At 34.4% G+C, this 22576-nt stretch overlaps 1 pseudogene; it reads left to right on the forward strand.

Annotated features, from left to right (window-relative positions):
* Window positions 1–214: 214 nt before the first annotated feature.
* LOC113098156 (protein kinase C-binding protein NELL2-like) lies at window positions 215–16284 on the forward strand (annotated as a pseudogene).
* The last annotated feature ends 6292 nt before the right edge of the window (window positions 16285–22576 follow it).

Consider the following 22576-nt stretch of genomic DNA (forward strand, 5'->3'; position numbering starts at 1 on the left):
TAGTACTGGTTTGAATGTCACTAGTTTTATGTGCTATATAGTCTGTTTATAGTGAACACCACCAAAGCTGCCTTTATCATAAATCTCTTATTTCCCTCTCCTTCTTAAATATTTTTTTTTTTGCTTGCTTGTCATTTTTTTTTATCGCCTCCCTCTATTGATTCATCATTCAGTCTCACCCTCTCTTCTTTCTCATGTCTTCATTGTGCTGTAGTTGGCACTTGCCGAAGAGAAGATGAAGTACTTGGATGGCTGTTAACTGTGAGAGGACATGCACCCTAAATCGAGAGATATACAGGGACGATGATGCTTGGATAGATGGATGCAGAAACTGTACATGCTCAGTAAGTTCATGTATTGCGTGGATGGGGTGAATTAGGAATTTAAACAACAGATGGCTCTCCAAATTACAACACAAGAACCGTTTCATCAATGAAAGCAATTTTCAGTGACAAAGCAACTGGAAGTCATTCCTTTTAGTAATAGCTGCGATGACATGAGTGACATACAAATTATGCAAATTAGTAGTGATGTGATCTGACTACTTCTGCTGTTACTACTGTGGGAGCTTGTTTCCACAATATCCTACAGAGCCTCTAAAGAGGCCAATGCCTTTGCATTCTCTTAAAAAGTATTGCATTTCCTCAAGAAACTTTGTTTTCAAACATGCAAAACATTTGTAATTCTCACAAAACTATTACATTCTCTTGAGAAACATTTGCATTCTCTTGACAAACATTTGGCATTCTCCTGCTAAATGATTATGTCCCCTCAAAAAACTTTGCATTCTCTCACAAAAACAATTCATTACCAATTCCTTCCCCATTAGCAGCTCTATGATATCCAACGCATTATACATTCACTAGATATGTTAAGATCAGTTTTCATGTATGAGAATCATAAGATTTCAAGTTCATACTTTAATGTTTATTTTTTATAATTAATGCATATATCAATATAGATATATTAATATCTATATGTATTAATCATATTATTTACAGTATCAGTTTATCAGTGTTTATTTAAAAAAAAAATCTTTATTTTTCTTACACGCCATTGGCTTTTTCGTAAAATATTTTTACTAGAAACTAGACAAAAAATACTAAATATGTATCAATAACCAGTACAGGAAATTGGCAGCCAAAACTGTCAGATTAGTTGCTTCATAACCTTAGTATTTGTTGAGCTTGTTTAGTTAGTTTAGGATTTTGAAGACTTAGCTTTGTGATTTGCCCATCAGCATTCTGTCAGTTTATGTTGCAGAATCGTGTGGATTATGAAGCTCTTTTACTGATGATGATAGTGTGTGTGTTTTTCCACCTACAGAATGGCACAGTGGAGTGCGAGAGTATTTTCTGCCCACCACCTCAGTGTCCCCCTGATACAGCTCCTATCTACATGCCTGGAGCTTGCTGTAAAGAATGCCAGCGTGAGTGTACACACAAACACACACAAACAAATTGAGGCCATGCGTTATAAAGGTGCATATTTCTCTTCTCTGTCCTTTGTTTCATGTTTGCTCCTTTATATCTCCATCATCTCTCTTTGCTATCTTTCTTTCCACCAAAATCGTTTATATAATCAAGCTGCGGTCTTGATAACAAAGTGACCACATCCCTGTGTTGCTAGGATACCGCTGCCACAAATGCGAATGTCAACACACACAACACATTCACCACGTTTTCGCTGGTATCATTAAATAATTCAAAACCAGTGTGCGGTGTGTAGTGTTTGAGTGAGCGGAGCTAATGTGCAGAAGCTAATAGCAGTTTGACTGATAACCAGGGCTTTATTTAACACTGTGCTCTGCTAGGCTTAATCTAACATGCTTGTCTGATCGATGCTTTACATTCTAAAGCACTTTGTTTTGGCTCTTTCCTCTTAATTTCTTGTCTGGATCTTATTTTTGCTCTTTTCTTCTCTGTATATCTTTTTTCTGCTTTAGCCGTGTGTCTGTTCAGAGGAAGAGTTTACGTGGAAGGTGATCGCAAGAGCGTACATGACTCTAAGGGAAACTGTCTGCTGTTTGAATGCAGGGTAAGAATTAGTGGAACTGCAGGCCAGTGATCTGAAATTTTCAACAGACCCAGACAAATCAGACTTATTCCATAATTTTTTTTTTTAAACAAATTCCTAGTTCTCTTGCCTGGATATGCTAATTGGAATCCATGAATAATCGGAATTCAGATTCTGCTGAAATCTGAATTCTGCTGTGAAGATTGTGCCTAGGCCTGGTTATGATTTGCAATCCCAAGCAGCATTTCAACCAGAATTTGAATTCTCCCTCGGCCTGGTTATGAATTTGAATTTCAGGCGGAATTTGAATTCTCTCTTGGCCTGGTTATGAATTTGAATTCCAAACAGCGGTTGAATTTAAATTCTGTCTGTGCCTGGTCATGAATTTGAATTCCAAGCAGCATTGGAATTCAATATCTGTCTGTTCCTGGTTATGAATTAGAATCTCAGGCAGAATATTAAATCCGTCTCAGCCTGGTTATGGATTCAGGCAAAAATTCCAGGCAAAATTCAAATGTAAAATTTGTATAAACCTGGTTATAAATTGGATACCTGGAGAATTAGAATTTCTGACTGAGCTTTTCTATAAATTTGAAATCCAAGCAAACATTTGATTTTGAAAATTTGAAAATCAAGCTGGTCATTAACTGGTTTATCCAAATGTTCCAAAAGCCATCTAGACTATCATGGAAGTTGGTATGTTTGATTGAACCATCTATAGTCCAGCTTAAAAGCAGCTACCATGTTTCAAAACTAGCATCTAGCATTAGAAGTTGGATTTTCCCAGTTTTCAGTTTTATTTGCAGGATAAATTGAATAAAAACGTTGTTTGTGTGTTTGCAGGATCGAAGTATGCGTAGGGTTGAGATCACTTCTTGTCCAGAGCTAAACTGCCCGGAGTCAGAGCAGATCACACTCACAGACCGCTGCTGTAAAGTGTGCAGAGGTGGACACACTAACACACGCAGGAACAACACACACCCTCCCACGCTCAACTGATTGGATTCATATTAAGGGCAGCCACCTTTGACCAGTGCACACACAAACTAGATTTGTGCTCAATAACAAGCCTTGACTGTGCATGACACCACTCATCTATTTTTGCAGTCTTCACACATATAATTGCACACACATGACACCTAGTTTAACAGTGACTTTAAAGGGCAGCATATTCTCAACTTTTCAACACCTTTCATAGTTCACAGAGCATGTTTTCTACAAAAAAATGTCTGACATGTTTGTGTTTTATGTGGCTTGAGAAAGTGAAAGAGCTATGCCAAGTCTTAGCGGTCAGACTGAGACATATTTCCAGAAATGCAATTTGAATAAGATTTCAAACCACATATGAATGTAGTTCCAAACAGATTTGTACAATTTGAATTTCATGTGATTTTTTTTTTTTTTTGCTGTTCCTATGCTAAATATGATCGAATTCCAGTCGGATTTGCACAAAAATTGGATTTAGACTGACAATCTGAACAAGGCTTAACACCTCTGAACTGTTTTGTAAAATTGTTTTGTTAGGGTTGCTTTTTGTTTAGTTTTTGCTTTTTGTGTTTAATTTTAATTGTTTAATTGTGTAATTTATATGAATATATCAGTGAATGTACATCTTTTTTTTTATTACTTCACTATCTATTTTTAAAGGGTCCTGCTGTATGACAGGTTGCTAAAACGACAAACAGACCATTTATTAATTTGAGATCATATAATCAAAATATACTACTCTTAATAATGATTTTTATCAAATGTTCAAGTTAGAATATCTAAATCCCTAAAAACAAGATCAGCTTATTTGTGCAAGCAACACTGTAAAAATCCTCATATTAATTTTGTTCACTTGTTTTAAGTATAAACAAGTTAACAAATAAGTCCAATAGTACAAAATACATTTATGTTTAATAAATAATTTCTGAAAACAAACCTTAATATCTTAAATGCAAAGTTGCATCTCAAGTAAACTGATTTTGTTTAATGGAGATTTGTTGAGACAAGTTAAAAAGACCAATTAAAAGCTCATTAAGAAGTCATTTATTAACAATTATAAAATAATTGGTAAAATGCTATTTAAAATTATTTTAGATAATTTAGTATATTGCCTGTCACACCACAGGATATGCAATATGCATATCTACTAAAATCTAATAGCCAGGTGTATGTGAACAAAAAATCCTCCCAGTTGAATGTAAAGTGTGTATTAACCACAATACATAGGGTCAATTGTGTAAATATAATGCATAAATTATAAATATCAGATTATGCATTGCATAGCACTTCTAATCTATCTATCTCACTTTTAGGGCACGATTTTTGTGCTGAGGATCACAGCCGCAGTTGCGTGGAGAATTCGGACTGCATTAACCTAGAAGCAGGAGCTTTCTGCAGCTGTAAAGAAGGTTACCATGCACTCAGGGACGACAGCGCCTACTGCCAAGGTATTAAACTCCCAAAGATTGTTTCTTAACACTATACAAACAAATAAAACTCTAAATCCATCAAAACCGTCATAGCTGTTATTTGACCCCCCACAGATTTGCTTGCTAGTAATTTCTGTTTTGTATAAGCAAATAACGGCTTTCACAAATCACTAAATTGCCTGCAATCACAGATGGAGGAGTTGCCGACGAAAGCTGTTGACTGGTGATTACTTAGTGTCTCGCAGAATTAATATTTCAGCACCGCTATTATCCTTACAGCTGTAATTAATGCATTGTGAACCCTAGAGTTCATGCTGTGCGAGTGGGTGTACAGATGTGAAGGAGGGTTCCTGTGGCTCGCTGGCTTTTAATAGGATGTACCCTTGTCTTAACATACATGGAAGCCCAGCGAGAATGAGACGGATATCTCTTTTCACACATAAATCCAATGACTATTTATAGTTTTACCTTGGTGTTGCTTGAAAACATGCAAGAGATTTTCTTTTGGTTAGGTTTTTAAGTCCTGTTATAGGAATAATTCACCTGAAAATGTACTCACCCTTAGGCCATCCAAATGTAGATGAGTTTGTTTCCTCATCAGACCGGTTTTAAAGGAATGTAGCATCATATCACTTGCTCACCAATGGATCCTCTGCAGTGAATGGGTGCCGTCAGAATGAGAGTTTAAACAGCTGATAAAAACATCACAATAATCCACAAGTAATCCACACAACTTCAATCCATCAATTAACATGTTGTGAAGCAGAAAGTCTGTTATAAACAGTTTTGACTTCCCCTTTAGGATTTCAAGGAAGTTATTTGAAAGCAGTTTAATTGAAAACCTTAAGCTGTGAAAAATCTATTGAGATGACTGCACTTTTTGATGTGGAGGCGAATAGCTTACTTTGTCTTCATGTGACTTTCACCTTTATCATTGTGAGTCACAGTAGGATGCTTCCAGCATAGACAGTCAATAGACAATTTTGGGGGAAGTGACATTAGAAAAACTTTTGGTCACCAGAAATGCACAGAAAGCTTCTGTAAATGTCTGAGAGAATATACACAACACTGTTGTTACAGTAATGTGGCTCAAAGGCCAGCCTCAGTGTGACCTGCTGGGTCATAGTAGCACTCTTTATCAAGCACTGTTTGACTCGTTTAGCATTTGGAAATATGCTGATCTTGCCTGTTTTGATACCAGGTCAGGAAAGATCCACAGAAACAGGGAAAAACCTATTTATGTGTTTTTGCTTTCTGCTGCAGTTAATCAGTGGTTTATATTTGTCTCACACATTAAGCTGGGATAAAATAACGTTTTTTAACATCAGAATTACATAACTGACAATGGCCTCTATATGAAAGACTTTTTATCTTGTTAGTTTGTGGAACAATTCTGACTGTTGCAGTCTGTAGTTGGTAGCAGCCTCAGGCTTATAAATGATAACAGTGCTAGCACTGAAATAAACTTTAAATTATTAATTTGGGATTCATGTCTTCTAGAACAAAAGTGGCCAAAAAAGGCATTGCATTTTCAATTACAGAATAGAAGAGTGAATTTATTCTCCTAATTTTAAGTACTGAATTCTCCTTAGAAGACACATTGAGACAGATAAGACTTTAAACATATTCTCCCCACTATTCACTTTTAATCCAAACACACTGCTCTGATGGACTGATATTATGTTTTCACCATCTTAAAAAGAAAAATCGACTTTAACAGTCCATTGCTAAAGCTACTGGTGTGCAAAGGCTATTATTATAATTATTATTTCTCAAAAAAAAAAAAATGTAATGCCTCTCCATTAATAAGACTTGTTTTCAGAGAATATATTTTTATTTTATTTTATTTTACTTATTTTTTTAATTTGATTTGCCTGCAGCCAAAAATGGACCCTAGATGGGACAAGTTGGTTGATTGCTTGGATGAATGGGTGGATTTTTATTTTAAAGAATAATCTTAGAAAAAACTGATGATGAAAATGATATTTTCTATTAAAGAAAAAAAGAGACAATATGCTGATTAAGAGCATGAGTTTGTGCTTTAAACAGAGAAAAAATTGTGAGGAAGATTATATAAAGTGTTCTTGAGGAGAAGAGAGTGGGTGGACCGAAAGACAAGTGTGTGTCTATGAAAAGTATAAGAGAAAAAGCTGGAGGCTGAGAAAGTGAAGGGGGTGGAGGAAAGGGACAGAACGTGAAAGGTCTAGAAGTGTTCTGTGTTTTATTAATGCACTTTAAGGACTTGACTGAGTCACACATACTATGCATTATTTTCAAAAGATATTCAAACCACTTTCTCTTTATTATAGATGGATTTGTTTTCTTTCTATCATCAAGGCTGTTGAAGTTTCAGGTAGATTTACAAGAAGTTTAAAGCAGTGGTTTATTTACTTGTTTTCATGGAAGACAGGGGGTCAAATAAAATTTGAGGCGACAAATGTATAATATGGCATAATTTAATTATTTGTGCTTCCCTTTAAATATTCATCAAACAATTCAAACATGGTGTTGATGTTCCTGCTACATTACAGTCTTAACAGTTTCCTGCAGTAGTGTGAAGAGTAATGTTCTTTGTACAACAGAAGACTGGATCTTTCAGCACTCTAGACAAATGCTGCTAATTGATCGCAGCTGCAGTGTGAATGGTGGATTTTGGCATTGCTTCTTCCCAAATGTTTTGCAAACCGTGTTGTGTCCGGGTCATAGTACAGAGTGTGTCTTGTGTTCTGCTGTGCTTGCAGATATCGATGAGTGTGCAGAGGGGAAACACTACTGCAGGGAGAACACAATGTGTATGAACACACCCGGCTCCTTTATGTGTGTCTGCAACAGCGGCTATGTCCGCATTGATGATTACTCCTGCACAGGTGAGTACAGAAATCATTCAGATGGGCTTTTTCTCCATGGAATTATTAACTTGAATCTCTTAGATGAGATCCATGGCATAATGTGTCTGGAGTGTTTATAATTAGGTCATGGTTCCAGGCCATTAAAATATGATTAAAGAACCCATAAATTCATCTAATATGCCACATTTGGCACTCGTTCACTCATTTTTATTCACTCATTAAAGAAATATGAGCATTTGTTAAGGAGTAGATCGATTTTTAAAAATATTGTAAGTAAAATCATGGAAGAATCTTAATTAAGTGAATTAATATTTTATTAAATGGATGCAGCTACTATGTTTAATATTTTAATATAATAAATATTTTACTATGTAGTATTCCAAAAGTTTTTGAATAATTCATGCATATTTTAAAACTGTTTTTGAAAGTAGTCACTTAAATACATCAGGACTGTTTTTATTTGATAAAAAATACAGTAATATTGTAAACTATAATTACAATTACATTCTTATATATTTTTTTAGTTTTCTAGTTTTTGAAACATAAATCTTTTTAATAAACTTTTGCTGTTATCTTTTCTCTCTTTTTTGTGCTTTTTTAATGTGAGTAAAAACTCAAATTTCATTTCATTTTCATTTAATTTAATTGATTTTAATATTTAAATAAATAAAATGGTTGATATATATATATATATATATATATATATATATATATATATATATATATATATATATATACATATCAACATACAGAAAAAATATAGTTTTGTTTTTTTGTTTTGTTCTAATGATGTTTGTTTTATGCATCTTATCGAGCATTGTTTAACGTTGCTTTAATAGTGCATGCATTAGTGGAATAATGAGAATTAAACAGAGGGAGAAAGAAAAAAAGGGTTGAGAAAGTGAATTTGGGGGGGATAAAAGACAGCATATGTGAAATTTTTCACTGATGGAAAGTACAGATGGTTTGTGCTCCTGATCTTTAACTTAAAAAAAGCTATTAAATCTCTTCAGGAGTGCAGGATAAGGAAGCAAAACATGATGCAAGGGAACAACTATGCGATAAATGAGCCTTAGTCCTTCTGTGACCTACTTTAAAACTGAATTAATTACAATGAAGAGGCCAGGAATGTTTCTGTCTCAATAAATACACAAAAGCACAAAAAAACTGCACCTGGGCTGCAAGGTGCAATCATGGGCAACAACAGTTCAGCTTTTATTTTGGAAACTGTTCAAGGTTTCTTTCTGCTGATCATCTCAGAAAGTCATGTGTTTTCAAGGCCAGCTGCGTTGTTGTTATTTATTCTCATTATTTTTCATGTAGTCTGCATACCACAGACCTCGCTATCAAGTTCTGGTTAGATGACGACTTCTGTTCGTTATAATGCTGCATGTTGTTGTTTTGTAATGGAAAGAGCTGGACTGATGTACGAAGGCACAAGTGGAAAAAGCTTTCTCTGAGCAAGCCTCTAATGACCTGGTAATGTGGTTGTGCTCAGCAGTTGATGAAAAAGCTTACAGAAATTGAACAGCATTGAGCCTCAAACTTATGTAGAGTTATGGAGTCAATTATTGTATGGTTAAATTTGCCTATCTAGAGCATTATTTGGATACTGATCCATAAATGGTGTTCACAATGGCTGAAACTCTATTAATGCTATTCTAGAATCAAAGAATTGTTGCAGAATCATATTTGGGTTGTCATTTTGAATTGATCCTCTGAATGTGTGTTGTCATCTCAAAATGTACAGGTGAGAGATTTATTTTTTAATTAATGTAAATGCACACTGTGCTGCTTTTATATCCATTGAATGAAACCATTACTTGCAGCAGTTATAAGTTTAACTCTATTTGTTGAATATCTCATTTTTCCCTCTGGATCTGTTCCCCAGTGATGATTGGTTGAAATCTTTGTGTCTATTGTTGATTGGCTCAGGGAGGCTGGCTTTCTGATGGCAAAACATTTTTATTTTCAATTATTCATGTGTGCAGTCACACAGAGAAAAATATTGCATATTTTGCCTATGGGATTATTATGAGATAATCTTCAGCCTGCAGTCGCATCAGTTGAAACTGTGATTCATTTAATATGAAGTTGCAATAGACGTTACCTGGTTTGAAACAAAAGCCCTTTTAATCAGTTGATCGTATTTTAATTTAAAACATCAGAAGTTATTGGAATTACTGTAATTATTTTAATTGCGCTCCACTGTTTCCATATCTGTTCATTAAAGCTCTGTCTTGCCTTCATGATTGACTCACTGACTAATTACATCCTTTAACTAAGCAATGAACAAACTTGTAGGCATGATAAGAGGTTTTGTCAGTTACATTAACCTTACCAGACATTTGTTGTCAAACGAAGAAAAGAATATACGCAGTTAATAACAGTGATTATGGGATTTCTATTTCTCCTTTCTCTCTGTCTCTCACAGAATACTTCATTAGTTCCTCTTGAGCAGTCAGCAGATGTTAAACTAAAAATGACGTTAGTCTCCAATCAGTTCATTTATGTGCTATTCTGGACAGAGCTGTCCGTGTAAATGTCCCTTCAAAGGTCAGAGAGATTTCACCTTAATTAGGTTTCTATTTTTCAAGGAATAGTTCACCTTGAAATTAGAATAGCTATCATTTAATCACACTCATGTCGTTTCAATTAAGTGTGACTTTCTTTGCTCCAAAGGAGATGTTTTGAAAAACGTTCATGCTGTTCTATATCATACAAGTGATCCATATCCATTCACTGTATTCAAAGTCTTCTAAAGCCATGTGATATGTTTGTGTAAGCAACAAACTGAAAAAAGCCTTTCCGCAACCATGTTCACCATTCACTTACATTGTGAAAAAGAGCAGCTTGGACGTTCTGCTAAACAACTTCTTTTGTGTTTCACAGTATAAAGTGAAACAGGTTTCAAAAGACATGAGGATGAGTAAATGATTTTATTCTTTGGATGAACTATCCCTTTCATGCACAAACACAACGAATCATCTTTTCCAAATGTGATTTTTTTATTGCATGCTTGAGAAACAGCATTTCTGTCTGTAAGAACGAATATGGTTTTTGGCACCCTGTGCAAGCGTTCAGACTGAATCTGTGATTTGGTTAAGATTCCTTAATTCAGCTGCAAATGCAGCATAAAAACACACAGCCAGTCAGCATCATTCATCGGTTAAAGTGTGTTTTAATGAGATTATTTAATGACATTTTAATGAGAGTGATTAAAAGATCTGTGCTGTAAGATTTATGAATAAAGTAGATTAGGCAGTTTTGCTTCACCGGAGGATGGGTTTGAGGAAATGAAAAGTGACTTGCGTTGAAGAAAAAGACACCAGACAGGTGTAAACATTGGGATTTGGAAAGATTAAACAGAATATGTAACAGATATGTGTGTGTGTGTGTGTGTTTGTGTATTTCTAAGCACAATGTGGGTCTGCTGTTGTTTGCAGTGCTTATGTGAGTATATATTTTTTCACCTGGTAGCTGACAGATCTGCCCATCTGGAAGATAGAAGGTACATGAATATGTGTGAGGCAGGGAGAGAAAAGCTTGTTAATGTGAGTAATTAGGAGGATAATTGGTGTCATTTTAGCTGTCATGGGCAGATGAGTCAACGCAGATGAGAAATCAGACCACACAAACACGTCCACTGTGAGGGATTCATCTCAGTCAAACGCTGCTTGGCATGACTGTAATATAACTGATTGAGGTAAACAGAGCTTGTGTCAAGGGAGCCAATGGAGCTGATATTGGACCAAATTGTTTATTGGCTTTTTTTCCACACGTTATTTCTTCTTTTGGATCTTCATATTAGATAAAAATGCTAAATAAATCCTTTGAAATGCTACTATTCAATTTAGGCATCACAGCATTATAATCTGCAATTTGAAAATCAGATATTGAGTCTTAGATTTGCTAAAAATTACATTGCAACTATTAGTGTTTTTAAATATTAAGTAAGTGTCAGAAGGTTATCTGAATTTGCACAATTAAATATCTAATATAGACCAATATGCACAATAAAATATTTAATATAACATATAAATTGACAAACACTGATAAATTAAAAAATCTCAACAAGTGGCCAACAAACGATATTGTATTGGCATATACTTGTATTAGTTATCCCTAATAAGTCCTCTCGGACCAAATAGAATTTGATTCGATTCTGAACTCCCGGCTGCTGTGGGAACATTTTTCCCCAAAGATATCTGCAGCAGAAGACCTTTCATTGGCATTTCAATTAGGCCGAGTGAAGCCTTTCTTTTAGTTTGGGGTCATCTGGAGGTCATCGTAAGACTGTAACATTGTGAGACGATTGCTGAAAGTTTCATGATCGATTTCAATGCAAAATTATTAAAATGCAAAAAATACTATTATTATAGTGTAAATAATATATGGACTGGTTTGCGTTCTTTATTATAAATCAAATGTTTAAATACATTATGTTACTGACTTAGTTTAGTAATTTACTAGGAAATTACAATTAAAACAGTAAAAATTTAAGTTTGTGTGTTGGTAACAAAAAATAAACCTTGAATTTTAAGTGAAAGTAAAAAAAAAAAAAAAAAAAATGAAAAGGCAAAGGCTGAAGAAATATAAAGAAAGACTAAGTGCATAAAAAACATATTAATATTTGACAGCATCTCAAATGCGCAGACAACCTTCAACAAAGACTGTGGCATATTATTTTTGTACAGTAGTGTCAGTTATTCCCTAAGCACCGTACTCATGCGCATCTGACTCCTACCCCTTTTCGTGTTTTTATTCTTTCTTTCTGTCTTTTTCTCCTTCCTTCTACTTGTTTTTCATCTTGTATTTCCTCTGAGAGAAACAGCAGCAAGGAAGATGGAAAGTGCAGAACGTGCAAAAAGTTTGAGGAAAGTGTGCAAACACACACTGATGCACATGCCTCTTGTGTTTTCAGAGCACGACGAGTGTGTGCGTGAACTGAATACCTGTGATGAAAACGCTCTTTGCTTCAATACGGTGGACGGACACAGTTGCTCCTGTAAACCAGGATACGTCGGTAACGGAACCGTCTGCAGAGGTAAGCACAAACATCTGAACTCTACACTATACATTGCACATACATTGCACTGTACCAAAACTACAGTAAAGATTATTGATTTTCAAAAACAAATTTAACTAATGTCAGGGTTAACATTAATATGAATGTATTTATAATGTTAAAATGAAAATTCTGACATTATTTACTCATACTTGTGTCTTTTTAAATCCTTTTGACTTACTTTCTTCTCTGGAACTCATAATATTGGAGAACAGCGTTGGTTTCCATTATGTGAAAAAAAAACAAAAAACAGACATTTCTCAAAATATCTTGTTTTACAGAAGAACAAAAGTCATACAGTTTTTGAAACAACTCAATCAGTTAGTATGGACTATCCACTTAAATTAATATACTACTACTACTACTAATAATAATAATAATATGAACAAATTTAGTTAAAACAAAGTATTTCTCAATTTAAAAAACAAGTTAATATTCCAAGTAAAATAATAAAAATAAAGAGCAAAGAAATAAATAAGCAAATTGAACTTTAAAATGAACAGAACAAAGATATTTCTTTATGAATGATAAATAAAAAATGGATAATAATTAATAAACAAATAAATAACAAGTATTTTTAAATACGTTTGTCATAGTAGATATTTAAGTAATTATATCATAAGGGGATAATAAACAAAAGAACCAATTACAAGCAAATTAAAGAAATTTGAAAGCAATTGTCAGGTTCATTAGACTGCATTTGCACGGCATTATCTAATGCATAATCCAGAATATTATATCTTCTTGCCAAGACCACCATTTTGACTTAATTTTTTTTTTTTTACTGCGCCTGACTGTTCACTCGCACATTTAGATGCATACTGCAAATAGTACCATTACATTAAAAAAAAGGAATGTAATTTTTCTTTTACAAATTGCTAGTAAATTACAAAGAAATAGCAAGTAACAATTAAACTTGAAATTTAGAAAGAAAAAATAATAATTATATATATATATATATATATATATATATATATATATATATATATATATATATATATATATATCTTTCTCACAGTGTACATACCTATACTGCAACCGTGCATTAGCTTAGTATTCAGAGACCTGTTTTTATTGGTATGGTGTAGTTCTGCTGAAATGTGTGTTGACCCGTGTGTCTTGTGTTTGATGTGCAGTGCTGTGTGAGGGCCAGTGTCTCAATGGAGGTTCCTGCGTCTCTCCAGATACCTGCATCTGCCAGCAGGGCTTCACTGGAAAGAGATGTGAGACAGGTAAGACACAATTAGGCCAGTGGAAGGACATTTCCTGTAACCTTTCAACAGCAGTCAGAGCAAGAAATTGGAAGTGGAGAAAAGTTTACAGCATATTCTCATACTGTGATGTTGCCTCTCAAGTGTTTTCATATTATAGTGTTGGAGTGAGTTGGTTGCAATAATAGTGCTATAGGAGCTGCAGAAGCTTGGAGGAGAGATGATTTATTTTTCGAGGCGAGTGCGATACTTCTCTCAGATGATTTCCAAGAATTTGAACATGATCAAAGATGTCTCTATGTGGACTGTGCGATATTTCATGACACAGCTGATATGCATGTTTGCTAGGAATTTGATGATTAATGTCAAAGGATGATCTAAAGTGATGCTTGCAGATATGCAATGAAAAATTGCTAAACTTATCCACTATATTTTGATGATTGCAAAGTATTTTAATATATTTCTGTATTATAATACAGAATATATACAAACGGGGGTTATTTATTTTATAAATCAGCAAATGTAATGGATAAATGTAATCAATATAATTATAAATTACAATAAATTAAAAAAATATTTAAAAAAGAAAAATATAATTACTTGGTATAACTACTTTTTACAGTAGTTTTAGTATATTATTAATAAATTACAATATTAATATAATTTAATGTAAATTAATATTAATATAAAATAATACTAAAAATAAAAAATTATAAAATTATAATTATTATAAAAATGTATTATAAAAATATTTTCAGTAGTCAATATGCTAGTGAAATTCTGATTTTCAATAACAATTTTAACCTCAAATTAAAGTTAAATATTAAAATAAATTGTTAACATATATATATATATATATATTCAGCAAAATTCAGTGGTCAACTTTCAAGTATATGATACAGTGTTATGCAATACAGCTTATCGTCTTATATACTATATTCTGTCATCAATGCAGCTTCTCTTCATGAAACCCCCCACAAACAGAAGTGAAACAGGTGTCATCACAGTTAAAATGCATGTGTCTGATTCTGAAGATAGATGTCAGCTGTTTCCCCGACAACGTGTTGTAACCAAATGTGCCATGAAAGCATCAAGATATAGATCACATCTCTTCCATGTAATTTCAGTCTGTGTCCTAATCAATCACGACAAGTGACATCTCAAGGTGTTTTGCCTGTCGTTTTGTTTGTGTTTTTGTTACACTGCGTTGACAAGCCTGCCAACACCTCATAGCTTTACATTAAACATTAAATATGTTCTGAAGGGCTGTGATTTTGTGGCTTCACACAGTATTGCACTTTTCGTGTTGACAGGAAAATTACTTGACACTGAAAACTTGTCAGGGTGTGGACACGTTCTCCATGGACTGGTGCAGAGTTGTACATGCAAAAATAAACACTGCAGAAAAAATATTTTGGAATCAGTATTTTGTGTTTTTCCATTATATATATATATATATATATATATATATATATATATATATATATATATATATATATATATATATATATATAATGTCATGACTACATTTTACAAGAACATACTATTTCAGTTTTTCTGTTTGCAAGTTTCATTCAGTGTCTTGCTTGCTATTTATTTGTGATTAACTGTGAAATCTACTAGCAATTTCTGATTGAAAATGGTTTCTACACAAACTTTATTTCCAAGCAGTGTTGGATGTAACGCAGTCAAGTTAGTCTTTCCCGTCTCAGAGTTCATTACCTGTAACCAAACTTGCATGCAAACCCCCTCGTCACCTAGATACAAACCTAGATCTATTTTTGGTAGAAGACTTGCTATCAGGAATAAGCCAGAATTTACCTCAGAAGAACAGCACGATTTGACGCGGCATTAATCAACAACTGAATAACAATAATTAACATGCTATTTTTACATAAACTTATATGTATTTTACTAGTTGGGCTAATGTACTATTAGATTTTGATGTTTATACAACGCTATCTCACGACCAATTCGTACTTTTTTTACGCGGTGGCTTATTCGTACAAATTTGTACAACCTCACTCGTATGATTTTATACGATTTGTCTAAATCCCAGTGACGGTTAGGTTTAGGGGCGTTGTTAGGTGTAGGTCATTCGTACAAATTCATACGAATTGTGCAACTCGGAAAATACGTAAGATTTGGCAAAAATCGTATGAATTTGTATGAGTGTGGTCGTACGAATTCGTACGAATAAGCCTCGTGAAAAATGTACGAATTGCCGTGAGATCGGGTTGGTTTATAATGTGCTAAGCTATAAGAATTTAGTTTTTAAAATATCAGAAGGTTGTTTATGAACTTTGTGGTAATACGTATGTGCATGTATTAAAGTATCGACGATATTATTAGTAATTCATTATTTTTTAAAGTAACTTACCCTACACTGGCTCAAAGGATGTTTCAAAATTTCATTCAAAACAAGCCAAAAATACCGAGATTTTTTTGTAGTGCAGGCTTGTGTTGGCAGGTACAGTTTCAAGCGAGCAACTGAATTTGGAACAGCAAAAAAGAGATGGCATGTGTGTGTTTGAGATAGAGAGACAGAAACCTTAGAACCTTTTGCTCAATGTTACCCGGCAGGGCATCTGCCGTTGATGTTTTACAAACTGGTCCGACACCCACATGCTCCTATGTGTGAGTGACAGAGGGATGATGAAGAGAAAGAGAAAAAGAGGAGTGAGGAGAGAGGAAATGAGGAAATGAGGAGGCATGGGGACTAAAGGAGACAGCTGGTAGAGAGATAGAGAGAAGATAGAGTGAGGTGTGGTTTGCGAGACACTGTGTGTGTGTGCTGAAAGCCTGACTCACCGTTCTTGGAGGCAGAACTGGCTGACACACAGACAAACTCACAGCTATGTTACATGGGTCAGGTTTTGCCTACATTGCAGGGACCAAATGTCACCGCAAGGAAGAAAAGCTTAAAATATCTACACAGGGAAACGGCTTAATAAGCATTCCAAAACAGTTATTTCAAATATTTTATACTCTGATTTTATTTTACAAAAATTATAAATATTTATAAAGACTTTGAAACCCACAAAAACTGTTTTTATTTCAATTAAATTTGTTCATGAATTTGTGAATTACAGAGAGAAATTACCAAAAGATAAAGGACCAAAATTTTTTTGTTATGTTAAAGAGGTCTCATCATTTTGGGGTTTTGTGGTATTTTTCTGTATATATGAGTGATAGACTATGTGCTTAATGCTTGTTTGGTGCGCTCAGCCGCCTGTAATCCCTCACAGTTTCCCCACATGTTTTCTTTCTTCCTCTGAGGGGAAATTTAATGTTATGACAAAATCACAAAGAGGATAAATATTGCCCAAACAAACATGAGAGGCAAAGAAAACTCTGTTCTCTGTCCCTTTGAAACCTCCTATCCCTCCACTAAAAGAACTGCATTATTAAACTCTCCGTTTTTGTCAGTAAGACTCTTTCTCTCTCTCTCTCTCTCTCTCTCTCTCTCTCTCTCTCTCTCTCTTTTTATCTATGCCAGCTTGATGTTGGCACATATGGCCAACTTCGGTAACACTCCCTACCAGTTCTGTAAATGCAAAGCAAGCCATTAGTTCAGGGGATATTGTTCTCCTGGTAAAACAGAGGAATAATTTGATGAGAGTATTGTGTTTTTATTGTTATTCTGTCTGTTTAATGAGAGTAATCGGGTGAAGCACAAAGACTCTTCTCTTAATTGTCTTCTCCATCAAATATCCTGTCGCAGAGATGCTTTCTGAATAGAAATGCTGTTTGGGAAGCTCTCCCTATCGCTGTCTTTTTATCTTCCTCTGAAAAGGAAACTGTAGGGAGTCGCATTTCCTTTCATATTTCAGCTCTTACCTCTTAGAAGATTGGCACCATGTATTATCCATCAGATTGGCTCAGATGCTTCACACAAGCTCTGTTCATAAAGGAAACCCAATTACAGCTGGTCCTCAGGGGTTAAACGCCCTGGGCTCAGGGGTCCTTCCTCTTAAACAAGACGTTTCTGCAGGCTACTTGTTAATTCTTTATGTGATGGGTGCATAGCAAGGAGATGTAAGCATCTTCAACTTGCAGTCTTGCGAAAAAATGGTTATGGTCTGACGCAGAACTCCTTAACTGTGTCTTTGTACCAGGATGGGAGTCTCAAGAAGTGTTTACTCATAATATAAAGCTAGAAAGTAGCCCTACCTCTATTCAATTTTAATGAAGCTGGTGAGACAGTCCCACAGGGAGGAGTGTAACATTATATGTACAAAGAGATTCAAAACAGCTGCTGGGTGGGTCTTCTGATAAAACTCCTCCATGTTTATTTAAGTGCTATGATTATGTCTGCTTCATTGGGTTCATGTTTTCCAAGGCGTTACTCATAATGTCTAATGAGGTGGAGCTAATTAGTGTTTAGCTGTTGATTGTTTTCCCTCACTGTGCAAAATAAACCTCAATTTTATCATAATCAGAGTAACACAAAATATATTTTAATTAATTTTATATATATCTATATAATTATATATTTTATATTCTTTATATATATATATTTATAATGCAACATAATATTTACATTTAAATATTTACATTTAATTAATTAAATAAAATAATCATTCTGTTTAATGAGGTGGAGCTAACTATTTACTATTTACCCTTACTATTTATCCTGCTTAAAACTGAAACATTAATGTATAATATTATGTAAAATAGTTCTAAAATTGTACTTTATATATTTTAATACACAATTCAGTATATATAATTTTCCATTGTAATTATTAAAATTGTTAAATATATTATTTTAAATTGTTAAATTTAAACTTATGTTGATTTGATCATATATATATATATATATATATATATATATATATATATATATATATATATATATATATATACACATATGTATACGGGGGGGGGGGTTATAATATTATAATTATTATTAAATGCTATGTAATGTGTTTAAGTATTTATTAATGAGATGACCAATACTTTTATAAATATATTATAATTTATTTTGATATTTTATTGTATATATATATATATATATATATATATATATATATATATATATATATATATATATATATATATATATATATATATATATATATGTCGCAATATTAAATATAAATATACTATATAGCTCTGTGGAATGTTTGATTCTGATTGGTCAGTCACGACATTCCGAGGTTTGTTATCCCTAGATAACAACCAGAAAAAGCTAATAACAGACTCATCCGGGTAACAGCAGTCCGCGCTGTACTCTTCTTGAACAATTTTTTTTCTTGGTGGAAGTTTTCTGTTTGTAGCTAATAAAATATTACAATTTGATTTAAAATGGTGTACAATCCTGGTATCGCGGACTCGCTCTCATTTCATACAAACTAAGCTGCTGCCATTTTGCTACGATTGTTTGGTAAGATGTAATGGATTATAAGAGAACTAACAAACTGGTAAGGTTTTGAAACATTTTTGTCTTAATTCTTCTATTGCCTTAATTATTTTTGTGGTGAAATGTTGTGTAATAAGTGATTAGACTGCAAAAAATGCCTTTGAAGTCTTTTTATTTTTTATAAAGTTTTTTTTTCCTTACCTGTTTATTCTAACTGTTCTTGCATCTCTCTAAATTGCTTAAAACAGGGAAAAACATTGATAATGGTGTCAGTATATAAACAGAAAAAAATTCTCGTATTCAGTTAAATATCAACTGTATTTACTTTCTAAATGTTCATGTTGTTCCAATTAAAGATTTCTTTTTTTCTCCCTGAATATCTTGAAATATCAATAAAACGGGTTATGAACAGCAGTTTAGTTCTACTTTAAAGATAATACAGTAATTTCCTCTGAATTGCCAAAAAAACTTTTTTTTTAAGAATGGGACCAGGCTTTCATGCACACACTCTTGTTTGCATCAAGGCCCTTCTACAGTGCCGAGCTCCCCAGTGAGAACCAGCAGTGGGTGTGAATCTGTTCATTAGCGTGAGGATGGAGGGGGAGGATGAAGAGAAAGGGAAAAAAATTAGAGCAGAGCAGATGAAGGAGATAGCTGGCGTGGGAACAGCCGGGACGTTAAGGGACTGAGTGGATTGATGACTTACCGTTTGAAGATTCATCCCTGATGAAATCGACTTAAGGATTCTATTGTGGACCCATAACTATTCCCATCTGTACTCATGGGATTGGATAATCTGTTTTACCTTGCATTTTGACTCGGGAAGTGTTCAGCCTGTTCTACTAGTATACAGGTGCATCTCAGTAAATTAGAATGTCGTGGAAAAGTTAATTTATTTCAGTAATTCAACTCAGATTGTGAAACTCTCGGCAGTGCTGAGGTGGTATGGAAGCCCAGGTTTCTTTGACAGTGGCCTTCAGCTCATCTATATTTTTTGGTCTCTTGTTTCTCATTTTCCTCTTGACAATACCCCATAGATTCTTTATGAGGTTCAGGTCTGGTGAGTTTTCTGGCCAGTCAAGCACACCAACACCATGGTCATTTAACCAACTTTTGGATCTTTTGGCAGTTTTGGCAGGTGCCAAATCCTGCTGGAAAATGAAATCAGCATCTTCAAAAGCTGGTCAGCAGAAGAAGCCTGAAGTGTTCCAAGATTTCTTTGGTAAACGAGTGCAATGACTTTGGTTTTCAAAAAACACAATGGACCAACACCAGCAGATGACATTGCACCCCAAATCATCACAGACTTTGAAAACTGAACACTTGACTTCAACCCAACTTGGGCTTTGAGCTTCTCCACCAATGAAATACAAAACTTGCTCTCATCTGAAAAGAGGACTTTGGACCACTGCACAACAGTCCAGTTCTTCTTCTCTTAGCCTAGGAAAGATGCCTCTGATGTTGTTTGTGGTTCAGAAGTGGCTTCTAAACTAGCTTCTGTGTCACCAATCCCTAAGTACCCTTCGCCTGATATTTATTCAAATTCATTCTTATTCAAAATCAGAGGTCTTCAACCCTGCTCCTGGGGACCCACTGTCCTGCAAAGGTATTTCCAACCAGCTTCAGCACTCCTACCTGTGTATTTTCAAGCAACACTGAGAAGCTAGATTTGCTGCCTCAGGTGTGTTTGATTAGGGTTGTAGCTAAACTCTGCAGGACAGTGGTTCCCAGGGTTGAAGACCTCTGTTTTAGACCAATCTCTACCCTGCTGTCTTTTTGTGTGCATCTTTTTTTTTTTTTGTGCGCACCTTTGCAGCTGCAAAATATGTTTGAATAGTAACAGTATTTCTGAACATTTTCAGGCTGGTTTTAAAATTCTACACAGCACAGAGTCTGCCCTTTGAAAGGTAATACTGATGCTGGTAATACTATGGCTTTAGTGCTTGACTAGTGCTTGCTAGTGTTTGACTCAGCTCTTGTTTTGTTATAGTCTCACTTGAGTGCTGGATCGGTGTTAGATGCAGTGTATTTGAATGATTTTGTTCCTTTCTGTCCAACAGAAGATTCTCTATTAATATAATAAAGCATTCTTCTTTCATATTATGTGTTACATGTGATGTCCCTCAGGGTTCAACTTTGGCACCATTAATGTTTTCACTTTATATATTACCCATTGTTTCTATTTATGAAATTGTGTGTGTAGTATCATTGCTACTATGATGATACCCAACTTTACATGCCATTTATGTGCAATGACAGGTATGCCATGAATCAATTAATCCAAGAATTGAAATCATGGGCTAACCAATACATATGTATTTTTTTGCATATGGAAGGATGATAAAACGCAAATTGTTTTGAAGGGCCTACCGAGAAAACTGATTTGATTCCTGTTTACTTAGGTTCTGTCACTCTATATCGTTCTTTTGATGCCAAGGGTTTGGATTTTATTTTGGATAATGGCCTAAAGCTAAACAAACAAATCAATCCTGTTGTCAGCTCTAGCTTTTATCACCTTCAAAGGTTAACAAAAGTTGAACCCTTCCAAAGTTCTGAGATTGAAATGCATGCTTTTGATTCATCATGGCTTGATTATTGAAATTTGCCATATTATGGGCTGCCTGTCTCATCTATTAATAGACTTCAACTGGTCCAAAATTAAACATGAAACTTAAACTTAAAGTCCAAAATTGCTCTAAACAGATAAGTTGGTGAATTTTGATGTGAGAGGTAAAATGAGGATGGACTTTGTCACTGGACAAAGCTTTATTAAGCATTATGAACTCAATGGTTTAATGTTAAAAGGCTTAGATGATTGATTTGTTTCAAACATGCAACTATTCACTTCATAGGACAAGTGATTGATGAACTACTGTAAGTGTTGTGTGGACTGTGTGGATTATTTGTGGTTTTAATCAGCTGTTTGAACTCATTTTCTGATGGCATCTATTCACTGCAGAGGATTTACTGTAAGGTAATGCAAAATTTCTCAAAATCTTTCCAATGAAGAAACAAACTCATTACATCTGGGATTGCCCGAAGGTGGGTACATTTTCAGCAAATATTTCTTTTAAGTCAACTCTGCTTTTAAACTGACCTTGGTTTTTGCTGCTGCAACAAATGCAAATATATGAGGATCCCAAATGCTGAAGATGGAACAAATGAGATGAGACAGTGTATTGTGCCGTCGACTTGTGACATTCCGTGACAAATTAGTGGCAAGGCTGCAGGACAACGGGAACCCTGGGTTTGCCCATGAATACACATTCAATCAATACTCGCTACTGCTTACTGACAGCACAAATGCCAGCCTTTCCTCTGAGAGAGATGAGTGCAGTATGTGTTTATGCTCAGGAAGACAATGAATAAATGTCATCAGCACTGCCTACATTATGTATTATTCAGCACTGTTTGTGTATTTTCGTCGTTCTTTTTTTTTTGAGGATAGGGAGTTAGTGTTAGGCAAGTGAAATCCTTAGAAAACTGTGGAATCAAAGTCAGAGGAGTGAAAAATATTCAGAACCCTTGCAGGAAAAAAATCGCACATCAGACATTCCACTTATGTTAAAATGTACAACAGAAGTTCTCTTAAAGTGACAGTTTCACCGAAATGAGAATGTTCTGTCATCATTTACAAACTCAAATGAACAATA

This window comes from Carassius auratus, unplaced genomic scaffold (assembly GCF_003368295.1).
Source record: "Carassius auratus strain Wakin unplaced genomic scaffold, ASM336829v1 scaf_tig00216430, whole genome shotgun sequence".
Lineage (NCBI taxonomy): Eukaryota > Metazoa > Chordata > Actinopteri > Cypriniformes > Cyprinidae > Carassius > Carassius auratus.